Here is a 17,517-nt window from a genome sequence, read left to right on the forward strand (position 1 = left end):
CTGTTGGGGAGAAAACTGTTCCTCCGGTCATTGGCCAATCACCCATTTTTCTCATGTTCATTTCCCCTCATCCCCCCCAGATAATATTTGAAACAGCCATTAGAAGGAAAAAGTATAGGTAGAGGTTAGTTCATCATTTCAATAGTAAATTATTGTGACCACCTAGAGGGGTGGGATAGGGAGGGTGGGAGGGAGATGCAAGAGGGAGGGGATATGGGGATATATGTATACGTATAGCTGATTCACTTTGTTATACGGCAGAAACTAACACACCATTGTAAAGCAATTATACTCCAATAAAGATGTTAAAAAAAATAGTGAATTTAAGCAGCAGAAAGAGCTCCTGGCATTAGGTACCAATTTTAAACCGTTTCTGTATCTCCTTCCTCCCTGCCTCAAGCCCCAGCTGACTAGAAAGGTTGATCTTTTCTGTCAGCTAGAGTTTTTCCGGCCCAACCACGATGAGGGCAGCTTGTTTGAATGGACCTGGATTGCAAAATAAGAGGCACCTCTTCATTACTGTTCTGCAAATTATATGTGGGAAGGGAACCGACTTTATTTTAAATGTTCTTCTCACACCCAGGATCTCAGTTTGGGGTTTATGTAAAAAACTAGCAAGTTATTTAATCTGAAACTACAACTGCTCAACTGGGGAACCTTGAAACACATCCATTTTGAACTGTTTTGAAATCTATCAAATTAACAACTCAGTCCAGCTGCCCCAGTGCTTGAACCCTGCTTGGAAAGCAGCTCTACCTTCAATAGAGATCAAATGGGGGCTTCAGCAGTTGTAAAGAAGGATGATATAAATTGCTCTTGAGCCATCTATACAAAGAGTTAATTGCATAAAATACTTTTACTAGCTACACACGTATAACATGACCTCACACGGGAATAAACCACATTCCAGGGGTGACAGGGCAGGTTTTCCAGATGCCTTTTGCCCTCTGGGACATTTCCCATCCTTCTCAAAATGCAGCACGGGCTGTGGAAAAGTTCCTTTCACAAACAGGCAAACCCTATCTCTCCTTTTTATGACTCTTGTTCTACTGGATACAAGCTTGGCTGGCCGAGCAGGATTTCAAAGGAGTACATGTTATGTTTTCTCAAAGGTAAGCGATTTCACCCACTCCAGCTCTATTTTCCAGTCCTTCATTCAGCACTGTTTATAATTTCCATTCATTTAAACTCGGGAAACCACAAGAGCTCAGCTTTTAAGCTACCAATCAAGTCTAAAAATCCAATATCAACTACTGTTTTCGCAAGTGTAAAAACCAAACAGATCAACTTTCCACAGCTACCCGGACACCCGGTACCAAGAGATTATTTTAAGTAACTATTTACAGCTGGGCTATTTGCACACTCACTACATAGCAAACAAAAACAGCACACACCAAGTACGACTTAAAGAAAGATCTTACTCTGTGGCAAAGCCATTTCCACCAGGCTGGGCTGATCAAATGTTTTCCTGATGTCTCCAGGAATCCCTGAAGCAGTGATTTAGACTCTACCTCCAAATCAGCCCAAACAAACCAATTCCTGGGTTGGATCCACTGTCTTCACCACTTCCTCCAAGTTCCTCTCAGCATCTTCGTCTCCTCGCCAGCAACTGAAGAATTACACATCTTTTCCTGCCCATCAGTGTTCAAAGATTTTCAATATTTCAGATGAAAAAAAAAAAAAAACCAAACCAAACCCCAAATCTGGCTACATTTCATTGAGATCAAGATCCTTTTTGATCACTCCGCAGACATCCTTTTAAAACTCCTTCTGATTGGATTAAAAACTCCTCTGGCAAGCCTCTAGCAGGATCGAATGGTGACATAAATGCAAGCCCCTGAGTTATTTGTATGTAAATATGAGGACTGCTCCAGTGTAGACTTGCGGTAATTTGATACCGATGCCCGGTGCCTAACCGGGTAGCCAAGGCAGCCTGAAATCTAGGGAGGGCCGGCGAGTGAGCCACTGCATTTAATTAGGAGGCGACTCTTCTCCAACCTGAAGGAAGAAACGGCCAACCCAGGTAGAGAGGAAAAACAGGAGAAGAAAACAAAGAAGTGGCCCAGGCAGGGAGTGGCAGAGGGCTCCAGGCAAACTTTAACTTTGTTCTCAGCTGGAAGCCTGGGTTATTTATGGTCCCTGTCAGGTGGAAGGAGGGGGAAAAAAAGAGAGAGAGGGAGGGAGGGAGGGAGAGAGGGCGGACCTGCCCGCGGGTTGAGGTTGGGAAACTGTGGGGCAGAGGGGAGCGGCCTCGATCCTCAGAACTCTCCAAGAAGCAGTGGAGAACGAGCTCATCACCGCTGCTTTTGATCCAGAGCTGCAGGAAAGGAGAAGTGAGACAAGCCGGGAAAGTGGAGTGGATATTCTGTTTTTACTTCAGCACAAACTCTTTCAACTCTTTGATACGATCAAAGTCACTAACTGGTCCTCCCTCCTTGAGGGGTCCCTGGCTAGGGGGGACAAGGCGGAGGAACCGGGGGTTGGCTGGGGAGGTCTTGGCTGCGAGGGGCTGCAGGCAGCCAAGGAGGCGCTTCTGTCACTGCGCTGTTCCACTGCTTCCCTCTCTCTGGGGCTCCTGGCCTCCCTTCCCAGCTGTTCCACCCTGTTTTTTTTGGCAGTGGAGGGAAAAGCTAGCCGGACTTCTGCATCCTCCATCTGGGTACACAGGAGAGGCAATTTCAATTGCTTTTTTTCAGAAGAGCTGGAGCGTCAGCCTAGGAAGGGTCAAGGGTTTTGACATTATCTTGAAGGAAGTGGCCTGCAGCACTTTTGCATATATTGCATCTATCTCTTCGACTGTTACCTAAATATACAGAAATGTGAATCTGTAGAACTGAGGAGGTGGGGTACAGATTTGTGGTTCCTGGATCAATGCATAAATAATGCCTCATCTAATATTCAGACGATACGACACCTGGTGCTTGCATTTGATCCGCCCCGCTATAATCAACACTGAAAATACCCAGAAAGAGAAGGGAAGCCATTTATACTGCCTGGTACATATGGAAAAATAATCCCCCCAATAATAATACAAACATAATAAAAAGAAGCATTTCCAACTCCGTAAAGAATGGAAGGGGAAGTCATGGGTAACATGGAGAAAATGTCTGAACATCAATCTGTTTTCCACAAGCGCACTTAAAATCCAAACTACTGGGACTTCCCTGGCGTCCAGTGGTTAAGACTCCGCGCTTCCACTGCAGGGGGCACAGGTTTGATCCCTGGTCAGGGAACTAAGATCCCGCATGCCACATGGTACGGCCAAAAAAAAGAAAAATCCAAACTACTTAGCAAAGCCTGATTCAATGGTGCGCGCTCATTCAAGCTTCCTAACAAGACCTGCAAAGAAAGGTTCCTTCCTCATGACTTCTTGGCCAGCTTCTCTCCGGCCACTCCTACACACCCATCCTGCCCTTCTGTTACATATAATTCTTTCAGTCCCTAGAATTCCTGAAACTCTTGAGATGTTGAATCACTACATAGGGTGTACTCCCTTGATGGAATCTTTACCCCTCTTCTTCTCTTGAGTAGTTTCCCCAATCTTGGACTCTTTCTAGAACTCCTCCCATCCTCCACTTACCATCCTAAGTTCAGTGTCCCTCATGTGGGCTTCCCTTATCAGAGTGTATTGGCAGGAAAAACACCTGCTTGGTCCCTCCCATGGAAGAGTGAGATGAGAACCCCAAAACAAGAGCCCAGATTTTCCTGGACCTGCCATATTTTAAGTGCCCCATCAGTATTTCTGGAATTCATGATTGCTTTTATTAAAGAGGTCGGTGGTTTTGCTTTTTTTCCCATCTACATGCCACAGCAACTTCGTATTCATTTGGCATGCCAAGCTTGATGACTGGTATACAGTAAAATTTCAAGAAAATTAAGTTTCTATTCTTTTTCTCCATATCCTTCTTAGACTTCAGAAATGGTCTCTATGAAACCAAAAGAAGCCCAGAGTTGGGATGGGGATGGGAGCTGTTACTACATTTGGCCAAAGATTAAAGTAGTCTTATGACTATTAAGTAATAGTCATTAAGTAATTATGCATTTACCATTTTAGAGTGATGCAAACATTTCTTACAAGGCACGGAATTTAGAGGTAAAGGCAATGGTCTTATTTTAATGCAGTTTTGCATAGTAGGTGGTGCCTGGATTCAACTTCAAGCTTCATCACTTATTGATTAGGTGCACTCTGGGATCCTGTTTACTCTGAGTCATAGTTTCAACCTCTACCAAACTGGGATAACAACTGTGCCTCTATCCTAAGACCTTTTGGGGGGATTAAATGAAATAATGCACAAAGAAAGGGTTGAGTCAGCACTAACTGTTAGTAGTATTCCGTAACGTGGCTTTCTTCAGTGTTCAAACATCTGAATGCATGAACTCATACAGTTAGCATTTAAAATGCTACTATTGATACTGCTCGGGGCAAAATCTAACCATAGCACCAAGCCTGCTGCTTTGCATTGTCTAACACAGGGCCAGGCTCATCACAGATACTCAACAAATACCTGTTGATTGAATGAATGGAGGAACAATATTAATACAACTAACTCTCATTTCAATAAACAAAATATTCTATAATTACTGTATAGTACGACACACTAATACACCAAAGATTAGAAAGGAATGAGATGAACTATATTGAGTATGTTGTTAACTGCCTCTAATCCATTCTATAATCCCCAAATATTTTGATTAGTAACAGCTTCTGACCAACAGGTACAAATAATTATATTTGTAATATAACAAAAGTAATATTTCTATGAAGGAACAACACTCATACAATATCAGATATATTTAGTTAAAATATATGTGTTACCGGAACCCACAAATTTTCACTTACTAAATACTCGTGTGGGTTTGTGTTTCCTAGAAGCGTTTGGTGCAGTGGCATAACCGTTGTGATGAAGATAAATCTGACTATTTTCTGGCAAAGAAGGTGTGGTAGCTAGTGTTTAAAAATGCCCTCTCTACCCCATCCAATGAACCAACTCTCCTGGTATCCATGCCTGTGTACTGCCCTTGCTTAAATCTGAACTGGCTCAATCTTTGAACACTAAAATGCAGGGGAAGTGATGTTACATGACTTTGGACTTTGAGTTCAAGGATACCTTGCAGTTTCTGCCTGAGTCTCTTTGGAGTACTTGTTCCAAAGGGGAAGTCAATCCCAAGGCAAGAAATTTGACTACCATGAGGCCACCTCATGTAAAGGTGTAAAGAAAGTCAAGGTAGCCACGTAGAGAGAGATGCCAGTCAGCTCTCAGCTGTTCCAGCCATCCCGGCCGAGGTGACAGACCCTCGAACGATGACGTCACATTGAACGTCTGGCCACGTGACTCCCACCTTAGCTACCATCTGACTGCAAACTCCTGAAGGCTGTCTAGAACCCAACTGAGCCCTGTTAACTCACACAACCACGGGAGACGATGATAATAAATTAAACCACTGAGCTCAGAGGTAGTAAGTAATGGGAACAGAGGCGAATGAAAAATGACCAGGTCCAAAGGTAAGGCAAAGCGGTCAGAGACAGGGTGCCTAATGCACCCCTAATCAATTAGAGTGAGCTCTGCAGTGCGTTCTACGATTAGTGTAGACCAAGTCTGGGAGAAGCACACGGGTAAGTGCCACCAGAGGAGGCCTCACCTATATGGAAGGGACTTTACACCTTTCAACATTATGAGCACTGATGTTCTTACTGCTAATTCATTTCTGACAATAAAATACCAGAGGCTGGAAAATGTTTAAAGAAAAACCCAGGGCTTCCCTGGTGGCGCAGTGGTTGAGAGTCCACTTGCCGATGCAGGGGACACGGGTTTGTGCCCCGATCCGGGGCAGAAACACTTATTTAAGTGTTTTCATGCCCTAGGAGTTCTTTTCTTCTCTTTCTTTCTTTCTTTTTTTTTTTTTTGCATGTAATTTTCTTCTATTCTTTTCCATCTTAAGACCACTACCGAGGAATACTTCTGTTGCTTTTCCAGGGGTTGAAAGTTGCTTTCCCATCTGGCTGGAGAATAGAATCACAAAGAATATTCCTTAAGGTAACTACATCAAATTATATTGTCAGAAACTTGGCTCAGAAGTGTGTAATCACTCTGATGTGAAATGCAGACTCTCCCCAAGGAATGTACTTTGTAACATTATGAAGCTGAAAATAATGGTACAAAACACCTCCGGATGAAATGATAGTAGAAAATCTCCAAATTACATGGGTTTTTTTAAAAAAGCTAGATTAAAAAGAATAAAGAGGAATGCAGTCTCTATGCTCTAGTGATTGATTAGGAGTTGATTATTTCATAGAACTCAGTAAATAGTCTAACTGAGAAGCAGTTAATGATCAGAATTGAGAAGAAAAATTTACTGTGCTTGTTCCAAAAAAAGTGGTTTTTTTGATCATCACACAGCAAAGAGAGGAAATGTAAGCTACGGGGAAAATAAATCCTTTAGCCATTTCTAGTCTACGTTATAGAATAGTAGAATGAGATCACATCATTCTAATCAACACCTATAATTTATTGAGCATTTACTATGTTCTAGGCACTGTTTGGTGCTTCATAAGTATTATCTCATGTAATTCTCACAACAACCTTATAGAATAGAATTGTAATCTCCATTTCAAGATAAAGAAAACCCAGTTCACAGTGGTAGAATAAACAGCTAAGATTACTTAGAACATGGGGAAAATTGGATTCAAAATTAGTTGGTTTGACTACAGAGCTCTACTTTTAACTACTGCCAAACTCTATGCTATTGAACAAATACAACAAGAAATCAGTAACCAAAATATCAGCTCCATGAAGGCAGGGGTTTTTGTCTTCTCGTTCCGTATCCAGTGCCCAGAACAATGCCTGGCACATATTAGGTGCTCAATAAATGTGTGAGATGAAAGGTCAGGGGTTGCTGTTGGAGAAAGGAACTCTATTATTGGAGCAAGAAGGAGGGAGACTTACTTTTCACTGTAAACTCTTGTACCTTGGGAATTTTATACCATGTGCGTCTATCACCTATTCAAAAAATGAATAAAATTAACAAAACAAAACAAAATATAGGGACTGCAGATAAGTCATCTGTGTGTTTCATACACCAGAAAAGGTATTTTGACAAATGTCAGTCTGCCAGGTAGACATTAAGATGTGTATGTGCACCAGCAAGTATCTGGCAAAGAGGAAACGATACGTACGATATTTGACCTTACTCGCCTCTTTAAGACATGGAAGAGAAGAAAGGAAACGAAACAAGGCAGGAAGAAGGGGATGCACAATATTAATGTGGTACTTCTGGTAGCTTCCCAGGGTTCTAAAGCAGTGGTTCTCAACCTGGAGGATGCACTAGAATCACCTGAAAACTCGCATTTCTGACAAGTTCCCAAGTGAATCCGATGCTGCTGGTCCAGGGACCACACTTTGAGAACCACTGGTCTAAAGGATCTGTACATATGACAGTGACCTAATGGCAGTACTGATTCTACAGAATTCAGTGTCTGTTTTCCTAGTGGCTATTATGAGCATAATTAAAATATCAGCTCAGCAAGTGAATTCAAGGAGTGAGTGCAGTGTTTCTCAAATTTCAAGGGATATATTTTATCAGCTGGGGACCTTGTGAAAATGCAGATGCTGATTCCATAGGTCTAGGGTAGGCCCTGAGATTCTGCATGGATAACAAGCCCCCAGGTGACTTGCTCCACTGTGTAACCACTTTGAGTGGGTAGACAGTGGAGCGCTGGGCTAGGACCTATGTTAGGAGTAAAGCCAACTACAGCCTTTGAGGCATTTAGCCTCTAGTAAAGAAGCTGACACCAGGACACAAACCGTGATACGAATACTGTACTCCTAATGCGGCTGGTTCTTACTGAGATCATGCTTTGTATGTGCTACATGCTGTGCTTGCTAACTGAGCACTTTACATGCATGTCTCGCTTAATCTGCAACCCTGTGAAGCAGGTACTAGTATTTCCAGTTTATAGATGAAGAAACAGATTCAGAGTTATTTTTCAAAACTCACACATCTAGTTAGCGGAGGAGCCTGGATTAGAACCCACGCAGTCGGGTTGCAGAGACCGGGCGCTTCCCCACCTCGCCACCGGGACAGAGGTGTGTGTGAGAAGTTACAAAGTATTACAAGAGCACAGAGGAAGAGGTCAGCACATGGGACTGTAGATCTGGCAGATGCTGAATGGAGAGTGTGTGAGTACAGGCAGGGAGAGAGGGGTGGAAACGGGAAGTTGGCCATCCCAGGCCACAGGATGCAGCCCAGAGGAACAGAACGGGAATGCTGGAGACCAGCAAGCAGCCGGCTTTACTAAAGTTACAGGCACAGAGTCTTAACTACTGGACCGCCAGGGAATTCCCAAACTTTAGTTCTAAAAGTCTAATTCTAACCTAGAGTCACACAATAAATAAGGGGAAAGTTACTTAGATTCCAGATGTTCATGCATTTCACTTTTTGTTTTGCAGTTTGCAAGGGCTCCTGTGCACATTCTGAGAGGCTGATAAAAGGAAGGAGACTTGTAGGAAATGGGCTGGTTGGGTTAGATTTTTAGAGCCCTTGAAATTGGATTATAGACTAACAATTGCCATCCCAGTGACAAGCAACATAAACCTATTAGTGGGTGACAATGCAATGACTTTGTCGACCCACATTGTTTTCGTTTTTGTTTAAACTGAAGACTTAAACTCTCAAAGCTCTCTCTCTTCCTCTTGTGCTGTCCTGGCCTAATTCTAATCCTAGAGCAGGAAACAGGATACACAGATAGTTGTATCCATCTGATTAAGAAAAAAGAAGGACTGCCATTTTTTGAGCATCTCCTGTATGCTGGTCACTGTTCTAAGTGCTTTACGTGTATATTATTTCTTTTCATCATCTCAGCAACTCCATGGTGTTATTAACCCTTTTAGAGACAAATAAAGGCAAATAAGACTCCGCCTATTTTATTTTTTGGAAGGTTCAAATAAGGAACATAAAAATCCAGATAATTTTGAAGAGGAAATTTTTTCCATAAATTCAAAACTTTATAATAAGATGTCTAGCTCCCCTAATGTTTAGACAGTAAGTTTTCATCATGAAGAATCCAAATGACTCTATTTGCTCATGTCTTTTCCCTCAATCTTCTGATATTTGCATTGTCAGAAGAGCAAGGAAGCAAGAGTAAGAGGGAAGAGGAATATGATAGTATAAGGACGCTGATCCACTCAAACTTTAGTTCTTTCTTTTCTGTTTTTTTTTGGTTGCACCGCGTGGCTTGTGGGATCTTAGTTGCTGGACCAGGGATCGAACCCGTGCCCCCTGCAGTGGAAGCACAGAGTCTTAACTGCTGGACCGCCAGGTAATTCCCAAACTTTAGTTCTAAAAGTCTAATTCTAACCTAGAGTCACACAATAAATAAGGGGAAAGTTACTTAGATTCCAGATGCTCATGCATTTCACTTTTGGTTCTGCAGTTTGCAAGGACTCCTGTGCACATTCTGAGAGGCCGATAAAAGGAAGGAGATGTTGTGTCGACAGTGGAGGGGCTGTGCCACCCACTTCCCAAGGCCCCCGTGTGTGGCACAGGCACTTCTGGGTCAGGCTGGAGGACCAGCAGATGCTTGGGACTCCATTATCTTCTGGGATGGAAGGAGGCTCAGGGCGAGGGTGCCCAAGCCCAAGGTAGAGAATGCAGTGAGCTCTCTCTCCTGCCCCACCCCGCCACCAGCTGCCTCCTCCGTCAGGAGGGAGCAGATGCTGGGTCTTTCGCTTCAACCCTTTGTTTTCCAGCATCTCCTGGCAGCAGTGGTTGTCCTTTCAAAACAGAAAGTAAGTTCTGGAATATACTGTTTTCTTGCTTTCCTTCTCAAAAGATGTGAGAGCAATGGGGTAAGTTGAGACAATGGTTAGATGAGCAATGGGTGACATAGGTGGTCTTAAGAAGTGTGTGTCGGGCTTCCCTGGTGGCGCAGTGGTTAAGAATCCACCTGCCGATGCAGGGGACGCGGGTTCGAGCTCTGGTCCGGGAAGATCCCACATGCCGCGGAGCAACGAAGCCCATGCACCACAACTACTGAGCCTGCGTGCCACAACTACTGAGCCCATGGGCACAACTACTGGAGCCTGGGCTCTGCAACAAGAGAGGCCACCGCAATGAGAAGCCCGCACACCGCAACAAAGAGTAGCCCCTGCTCGCTGCAACTAGAGAGAGCTCATGCGCAGCAATGAAGACCCAAAATGCACCCAGAAAAAAAAAGAAGTGCGTGTCATTTTAAGGGATTCGTGTATCTCTCACGGAGGGCCACCTACTGTCTTCTTTATTTCCCTAACTCCAGGTGCCGGTAAGATCCTGGTTTCACAGGTGGTCAAAAAGGAATCAGGCTTAAATGGCAAAGTTTGCACATCTCTTAAGCAACGACAAGAACAAGTAGCCATTATCCCACAGAACAAATGACTCTTTTCTGCTCAGGATGATTTTTTTTTTTAAGAGTACAAAGTCAATTTGACTCTTTCCTCTTAAACATTATTCGGTTCTTTGTGGCTAGATGTACCTCTTTTTAAAAACTGTATTGCAGTTTACTATTCCTTAATCCAGGCTAGATATAGTTTCTAAAGTAAGCACGCATGACTCAGTGTTGGAGCCTTTCCAGATGTAGCAATGAAAAACGTCCCCTGTGATCTTGGTTGGGTTAATAAACAAACCCATCCCAGAAAGGAAAAAGAATTCTGTGTCTTTCCTGTGAAGAGCTAGAAAAAGACAGTGTTGGGACAGACACTGTAATTTTTTCCTATTTTTATCAGTACTCCTTAACCCTAATCCAGAAATTACCCTCAGTCACCTAAGTAAGATGAGATGTTATACTGACTTGGTCAAACAGACACTGAAGAAGAGAGACGGAATGCAGGTGGAAAGGTTACTTGCACTGTTCTCATTACCTAAAACCTATGCTCCTTTTAAAGAAGACTAGAAAATGAATAAATTACTAGCCACAAACCAACCCTGTGAAATCAAGCACTAAAATGGTTCTTATGTACAGAGAAATTAGGTTGCTAAATTCAAAGTGGTCATGTCATGCCCTTTGGTTCCTTCTGTTCAGTCTTTCTTAGCTATTCGTCTAGACTCAACCCCACATCCAGAGCTCACTGGTCTTGGCTCTTCATTACTTGGGTGTATAAGAACCGTGTGTGCAAAACAGGAAGCTGCTCACTGCCCCCAGGTATAAAGCAGTGCCAGCATCATGTACATGTTGTACGCAAGGATCTGGCCTCTTCCTTCTCTTACACCCAAAGTGCTTTTTTTTTTTTTAATTTTTATTTATTCATTTTGGGGGGGCTGCATTGGGTCTTTGTTGCTGCACGCAGGCTTTCTCTAGTTGTGGCGAGTGGGGGCTACTCTTCATTGTGGTGTGCAGGCTTCTCGTTGTAGTGGCTTCTCTTGTTGCAGAGCAGAGGCTCTAGGTACATGGGCTTCAGTAGTTGTGACACGTGGGCTCAGTAGTTGCAGCTCACAGGCTCTAGGTGCGCGGGCTTCAGTAATTGTGGCGTGCGGGCTCTAGAGCGCAGGCTCAGTAGTTGTGGCGCACAGGCTTAGCTGCTCCATGGCATGTGGGATCTTCCTGGACCAGGGCTCGAACCCGCGTCCCCTGCACTGGCAGGCGGATTGTTAACCACTGCGCCACCAGGGAAGCCCCACCCAAACTGCTTTTCACCATGCAGGGCAACAGCACCTGTTATTGGTTTGTTTTCTGTCTCCTACCTCTACCTACAGGGTGTGCACATACAAGGTAAAGACAGGCCAGGCCTGTTGTCAACTCTCATCCTCAGTGTGCTTCTGGCCCAGGTGCTCGGACCACCCCTTCCCGTGTGTTCACATCTTCCCCTGGTTCTCTAACTCCTCCTGTTCCAGACCCTCTGCCCACCATCCTGCCTTCCCCCGGCCAATCATTTTCGGTGCTGATGTTCCATGGTGTCACCCTCCACTCTCTTCTTTCTCTCTAGTAAGAATCCCAGTGTCAGGGGCAGGGGTACGGGTAGCCAGGTGAGATCCCACTTCCCCAGGAAGCAGGTCAGACGTCCTTGGTAGATGGGCAGGGACTAAAAGAATTGGGGGTGGGGGGGGAATCTTATTCAAAATTACAACTTGTTGGGCTTCCTTGGTGGTGTAGTGGTTGAGAATCCGCCTGCCGATGCAGGGGACATGGGTTCGATCCCTGGTCTGGGAAGATCCCACATGCTGTGGACCAACGAAGCCCGTGCACCACAACTACTGAAGCCCACGTGTCTCAGAGCCCGTGCTCTGACAAGAGAAGCCACCGCAATGAGAAGCCTGCACGCCGCAACTAGAGAAAAGCCCGCGTGCAGCAATGAAGACCAAATGCAGCCAAAAATAAATAAATAAATTTATTAAAAAAACAAAATTACAACCTGTTTTGGGCAAATGAAGAAACCACTTATTGACCTTAGTCAATAAACATGCTAATTCCCTGACAGCTCTTTAACAATTCCTGTTCCCACTCGTGCCACAGGCTGCTGCAGCTGCTCATCTGTCACAGCTTCTTGAGGAAAAAACATACACATGAGAGCTACTTATTCTGGGTCTGAGTCCACGAGGTCCTGGAGGTGGCAGTTGCTGAGGTCAGCAGGGATTCCCAAATGGCCTGTGCTCATCTGACTGGACCTTCCCAGGCAAGTTTCTCCCAGGGTGTCTGCTGGAACTCACTTTTCTGGTTTCTCTCTCCATTGTTCACCACTCTCTCTCCATATCCTCTGGCACTCCTCTTCCTCTTTTTTTTTTTTTTTTTTTTTTTGCGGTACGCGGGCCTCTCACTGTTGTGGCCTCTCCCATTGCGGAGCACAGGCTCCGGACGCGCAGGCTCAGCGGCCATGGCTCACGGGCCCAGCCGCTCCGTGGCATGTGGGATCTTCCCGGACCGGGGTACGAACCCGTGTCCCCTGCATCGGCAGGTGGACTCTCAAACCACTGTGTCACCAGGGAAGCCCTCCTCTTCCTCTTAATTGTCAGTGTGCCTGGAGTTTTCCCTTCCACCCTGTGCCCTGCCGGAGGGTCCTCTCCAAGGCCAGTGCCTGGCTCCCCCCGTCTCATGCCGAGCTCTTCTGTGGGGTCTTCTTTTGCTTCCTGTCTCTGATGCTTTGCCCTTGAACTTGGAACACTTCTTTCCAGTCCCTACCCTTCTCCCCAGCCCCCAAACTTCTACTTGTCCACATTCCGTCTATTCCGTAAAATTCAGTCTTCTTGAGGCTGTCACTCACCTCCCCTTCTTTTGAACTTCCTTGTCACTTTCATGTGTTCTCTTACAGCATCTCATTGAAAGTCAAAAAAACTAAATTCAAATTCCAGTTTCCTTGGCTTGTGAACCTGAACAAATATCTTAAACTCTTTGAGCCTTGGATTCCTTAGTAAAACTGAGGATTAATAAAACTTTAAATTAGGACTTTGAATTAGGACTAAATGTAAACTAGGAGTAATGATAGTACCAAAATGCTCTCAACTACTTTGAGAAAATTAAGCAAGCTAAGGTGCCTTGTAACTAACGTTCACTGAGATGTCTGGGCTAAACTTTATACATTAACTCATTTAAAACTTACAATAATCCGATCGCTGTGCGGCTCTTATCTAAATTACCAGGCACCAGGGAGGTTGGAGGTTAGAGGGTAGAGACAGGGATTTGAGTATCAGCCCCTGCGCTGACTTGCGTGACCTTGACCAAGGTCGTTAACCTTGCTGGAACTGATTTTCCACATCTATAAAATGGGAATACCAATGGCTCTAACTTAGAGGGTCACTGTGAGAGTTAAAGGACATAATGCATGAAACATATGGAGCTTAATGCCTAGCACATAGAAAGGGCTCAATAAATGGTAAGCACCTTGTTTGTGATGTTGAGAGCGCTCATCTATATGGAATCCTGGGGGGAGGGGGACAGAGACACAGGTACATGTGTGGATGCGCTCCCCCACCCCCAAATGAGGACTTCTATATCTATGTCCTAAGTGCTGTAACAGTGATAAACACAGCTTTGCTCCCATGGAGCCAAAAGCCTACTTTGAAAGAAAATAAAATTAATCAAAATGTGGCAAACTACGGTCTGGGCAAAATCCAGTCTCCTGCCTCTTTTTGTACAGTTTTATTGCCCCCCAGTCATGCCCACTTGTTTAGTTAGATATTGTCTCTGGCTGCTTTCGGCTACAAAGGCAGACTTGAGTAGCTGGGACACAGACCACGTGGCCTGAAAATGTGAAAATATTAACCGTTGGCCCTTTACAGAAAAAGTGTGCAGCCCGCTGAAATGAATGACTAATATATTGAGATGAGTATTAGGAAGAAATCAAAAAGTGTGATTGAGAGAATGGAAAAGAGGTACCTAGGGGCCATATCATAAAGGACTCACTGACCACGGAAAGGCCCTGAGTTTTACTCTAAGTGCATCATAAAGCCTTGGGAAGTTTTTATTTTAGCTTTGTCTCTGTACTATTTTGGGGGTTGTATGCGTATTATTTAGGGGGGGGCTACTTTCATCATTAAATACAGCAACCCCACAGATGAGTACGTAACATGTAAACATATATCTTAACAGGTTGGTGTAAAATAAATACCACAGAGGTTAAGAAATAGGACATCAGCCCTCGGAAGCCACCTCCCACATTCCCATCCCCATCACGGCCTCCTCCTCCCTCCTCATGGTAATTGCTTTCTTTATGATATTATTTTCCTGTTTTTTTTTTTAAAAATAGCCTCCCTATATAATTTTATAATCCTACTTTAGCCCTACCTGGTTTGGATGAATTCTGTTGTCGTTGCATAACCTATAACCCAACAACTACCATCCTAGGTTTAGACCCTGTGGAAATGTACACATATGTATGTATACCAGGAAACATACATAAGGTTTGCGGCAGCTCCACTCTGGAAACAACCCACATTTCCAACAACATTAGAATGGACAACTTAATTATGATACAGGCATATGGAATATTATATAGAAATGAAAACGAACGAGCTACAATTATATGCAGCAACTTGAATGAATCTTGAAAACGTAGCTGTGAGCTTCGGAGGGTTTGAAACTGGGGAATGGAAAAACATGATCCGATTTCCTTTTTTTTTTTTGCGGTACGCGGGCCTCTCACTGCTGTGGCCTCTCCTGTCGCGGAGCACAGGCTCCGGACGCGCAGGCTCAGCGGCCATGGCTCACGGGCCCAGCCGCTCCGCGGCATGTGGGATCCTCCCGGACCGGGGCACGAACCCGTGTCCCCTGCATTGGCAGGCGGACTCTCAGCCACTGGGCCACCAGGGAAGCCCAAGCTGGAAATTCTTTTAAATTCACGAACTATTCTTTGAGATGCAGACACCCCTTGGGAGAGTCATTAGAAAGGTGTTTATCGAGTCAATACATAGCCTAGAGCTGTCTCAGTGAGAAGGGGTATAATGGCAGGAAAAGGGAGCAAGGCAAGCAAATTTTCTCCATCTTGCCTGTTCTCAGAAACCTGTAAAACTATCCTTTCCTTCCAGTCTCCCTCCTCTTGGATGCAGCTGTGCAAACACATATTGAAGAGCTGCTGTGTGCAAGGCCCTGAACTCGGTTCTGGGGATACACCAGAGACTAAGATTAGGTCTCTGTGTCTGGTATTTCATTTTGACTTTATGCCGAGAGTGGCATGCAACTATGTAATGTCTGTTTGAAAGGTCAATTGTGAGCAGAGAGATATCAGGCAAAAGGCTGGCTGGATGTGAGGATTTAACAGGTATTTGTAAAATGATAAAATTTCAGGTGAAGGACAATTTCTGCATAACAGTCAGCACTCCCTTGGAGGACCTGGAGGCAAGCTAACCTCCAAGGCTTCTTTCCAAATCCGTAAAGCTAAAAACATAATAGTTTGACTTATTTTTTACGATGACTAGAAGATCAGGATAGTCCAAAGCATTCGGTGAGAAGAGGTCCTATAGGACATTTCCCCCCCAAAAAAAAATTCATTCTTGGGTTCTATATATAAGAACACAGGTCACGTTCAAGTAGCTATGAAAGAGGTGACCTAATTCCACAGACTTTCACATCTGTCTTCTTGTCCCACTCTGCCACTAACCTGGTTGGGTAAGTCACGCAACATTTATTTGGGCTTTACTTTCTCATCAGTATAATGGAGAGCTTGGGCTACAGGTTACTAACCTGCCCTTTGAGTTCTCTAAAATCTGTGGATTTCACTTTGCTGGGGCTTCCATTAGGCACTGATTTGGGTACAAAGCTGAGGTGAGCTTGACTCTCTGATGATATCTGATGAAACGTTAGTGCTTTATTATATCTCAAACCTATACCTACTGACAATTATTTTTATTTTTTTAGAATTTTTAAAATAAGTTTTTATAAATAATGTATCCAAAGATTTTGACCCACTACATAAAGTAAGAATCTCACTCTTTAAGAAAAATATACAGATTTTGATTAAGAATTTAAATTCTGAGAGGCTCAAGCCTGATGTCAAGCCTTTAGATTTCTACTGCTTCAATTCCAAAGGACCAGTGGATAGCAATTTTAATACACATAATTAGTTTTTTCCTGGGTCAGACAGCTTTATTCTGCTTCATTAACCCCTTCTGTGCTCCTTGATGGATATTGGAATCTGGTTTCCAGATTTTTGGATTTCCTTTAATAGGAAACTTCACAATCTGGTAGATTGTGGTATACCTAACTGACAGTTATATCTAAGTGTACTTAGACTCTTACTTTTTTCTTTTAATATTTAGTGTCTACATTTGATCCTGAAAGAGCTTCTATAGTCCTATCAGAACTGTAAGAAGCTAAGAATTAAATAATTCTTCCCAGCAAGGGTTGTGTCACCCAGTTATTTCGTAAACCTGTTCAGTGGAGTCCTATTTCACAGAGCTGCTTTTTGGGTTTTTACTTTCCATGGCTTAATTCCAGTTCTCATTATGTCCCATCTATAGTTCTTTAAATCTATTACTATAACCCAACCCACTAGAATCCTGCAAGCTAAAATAACAGTATTATACATTTTTTTTAATTGACAAAATACATTTTATAGGAATTTACAATGTAAAATCATCATTGAACCAAAGCCAATGGTGAAGTCTCCTGGGAGAGAGACTCAAATTAGAAGACAACTCGAATCTTAATCGCAATTTTCTTCTTTTTTTCCTTTCTTCCTTCCTCCCTCTCTCCCTCCTTTCTCTCTCCCTTCTCCTTCTTCCCTCCCTCCCTCCCCCTGCTCTCTCCCAATTTCATTTTTTCTTTCTTTTTAGTTACAAACTGAATTGCAAAACATAAGGCTCTAAGTGGTACTAGAATCAACAATAATTTTGCATGTATATTAATTTTATATGCGTGTCACGTATTTTCTTAAGAAAAGAAGAATGAGTTTGTAACAGGGAAAATGGAATTTTAATCCTTAATTGCTCTGAGGAGCCAGTTGGAGAAATGCGTTCTTTTTCTGTCTACTTACCTCTTTTATCTTTGCCTTTCTCCTTCTCTTCTCTCTGATCCACTATGAGAAATTAATAGAGGTAAAAAAAACACTTAGCTTAATT

The 17,517-nt window shown here is 43.6% G+C and overlaps 1 protein-coding gene across 5 annotated transcripts in view; it reads right to left on the reverse strand.

Annotated features, from left to right (window-relative positions):
- ANK3 (ankyrin 3) overlaps positions 1-17,517 on the reverse strand; it is a 514,823-nt gene that overhangs the window by 100,366 nt on the left and 396,940 nt on the right. The window lies entirely within an intron of this gene.

The sequence above is a fragment of the Mesoplodon bidens genome (assembly GCF_964165515.1).
Source record: "Mesoplodon bidens genome assembly, chromosome: 1".
NCBI classification, from domain to species: domain Eukaryota; kingdom Metazoa; phylum Chordata; class Mammalia; order Artiodactyla; family Ziphiidae; genus Mesoplodon; species Mesoplodon bidens.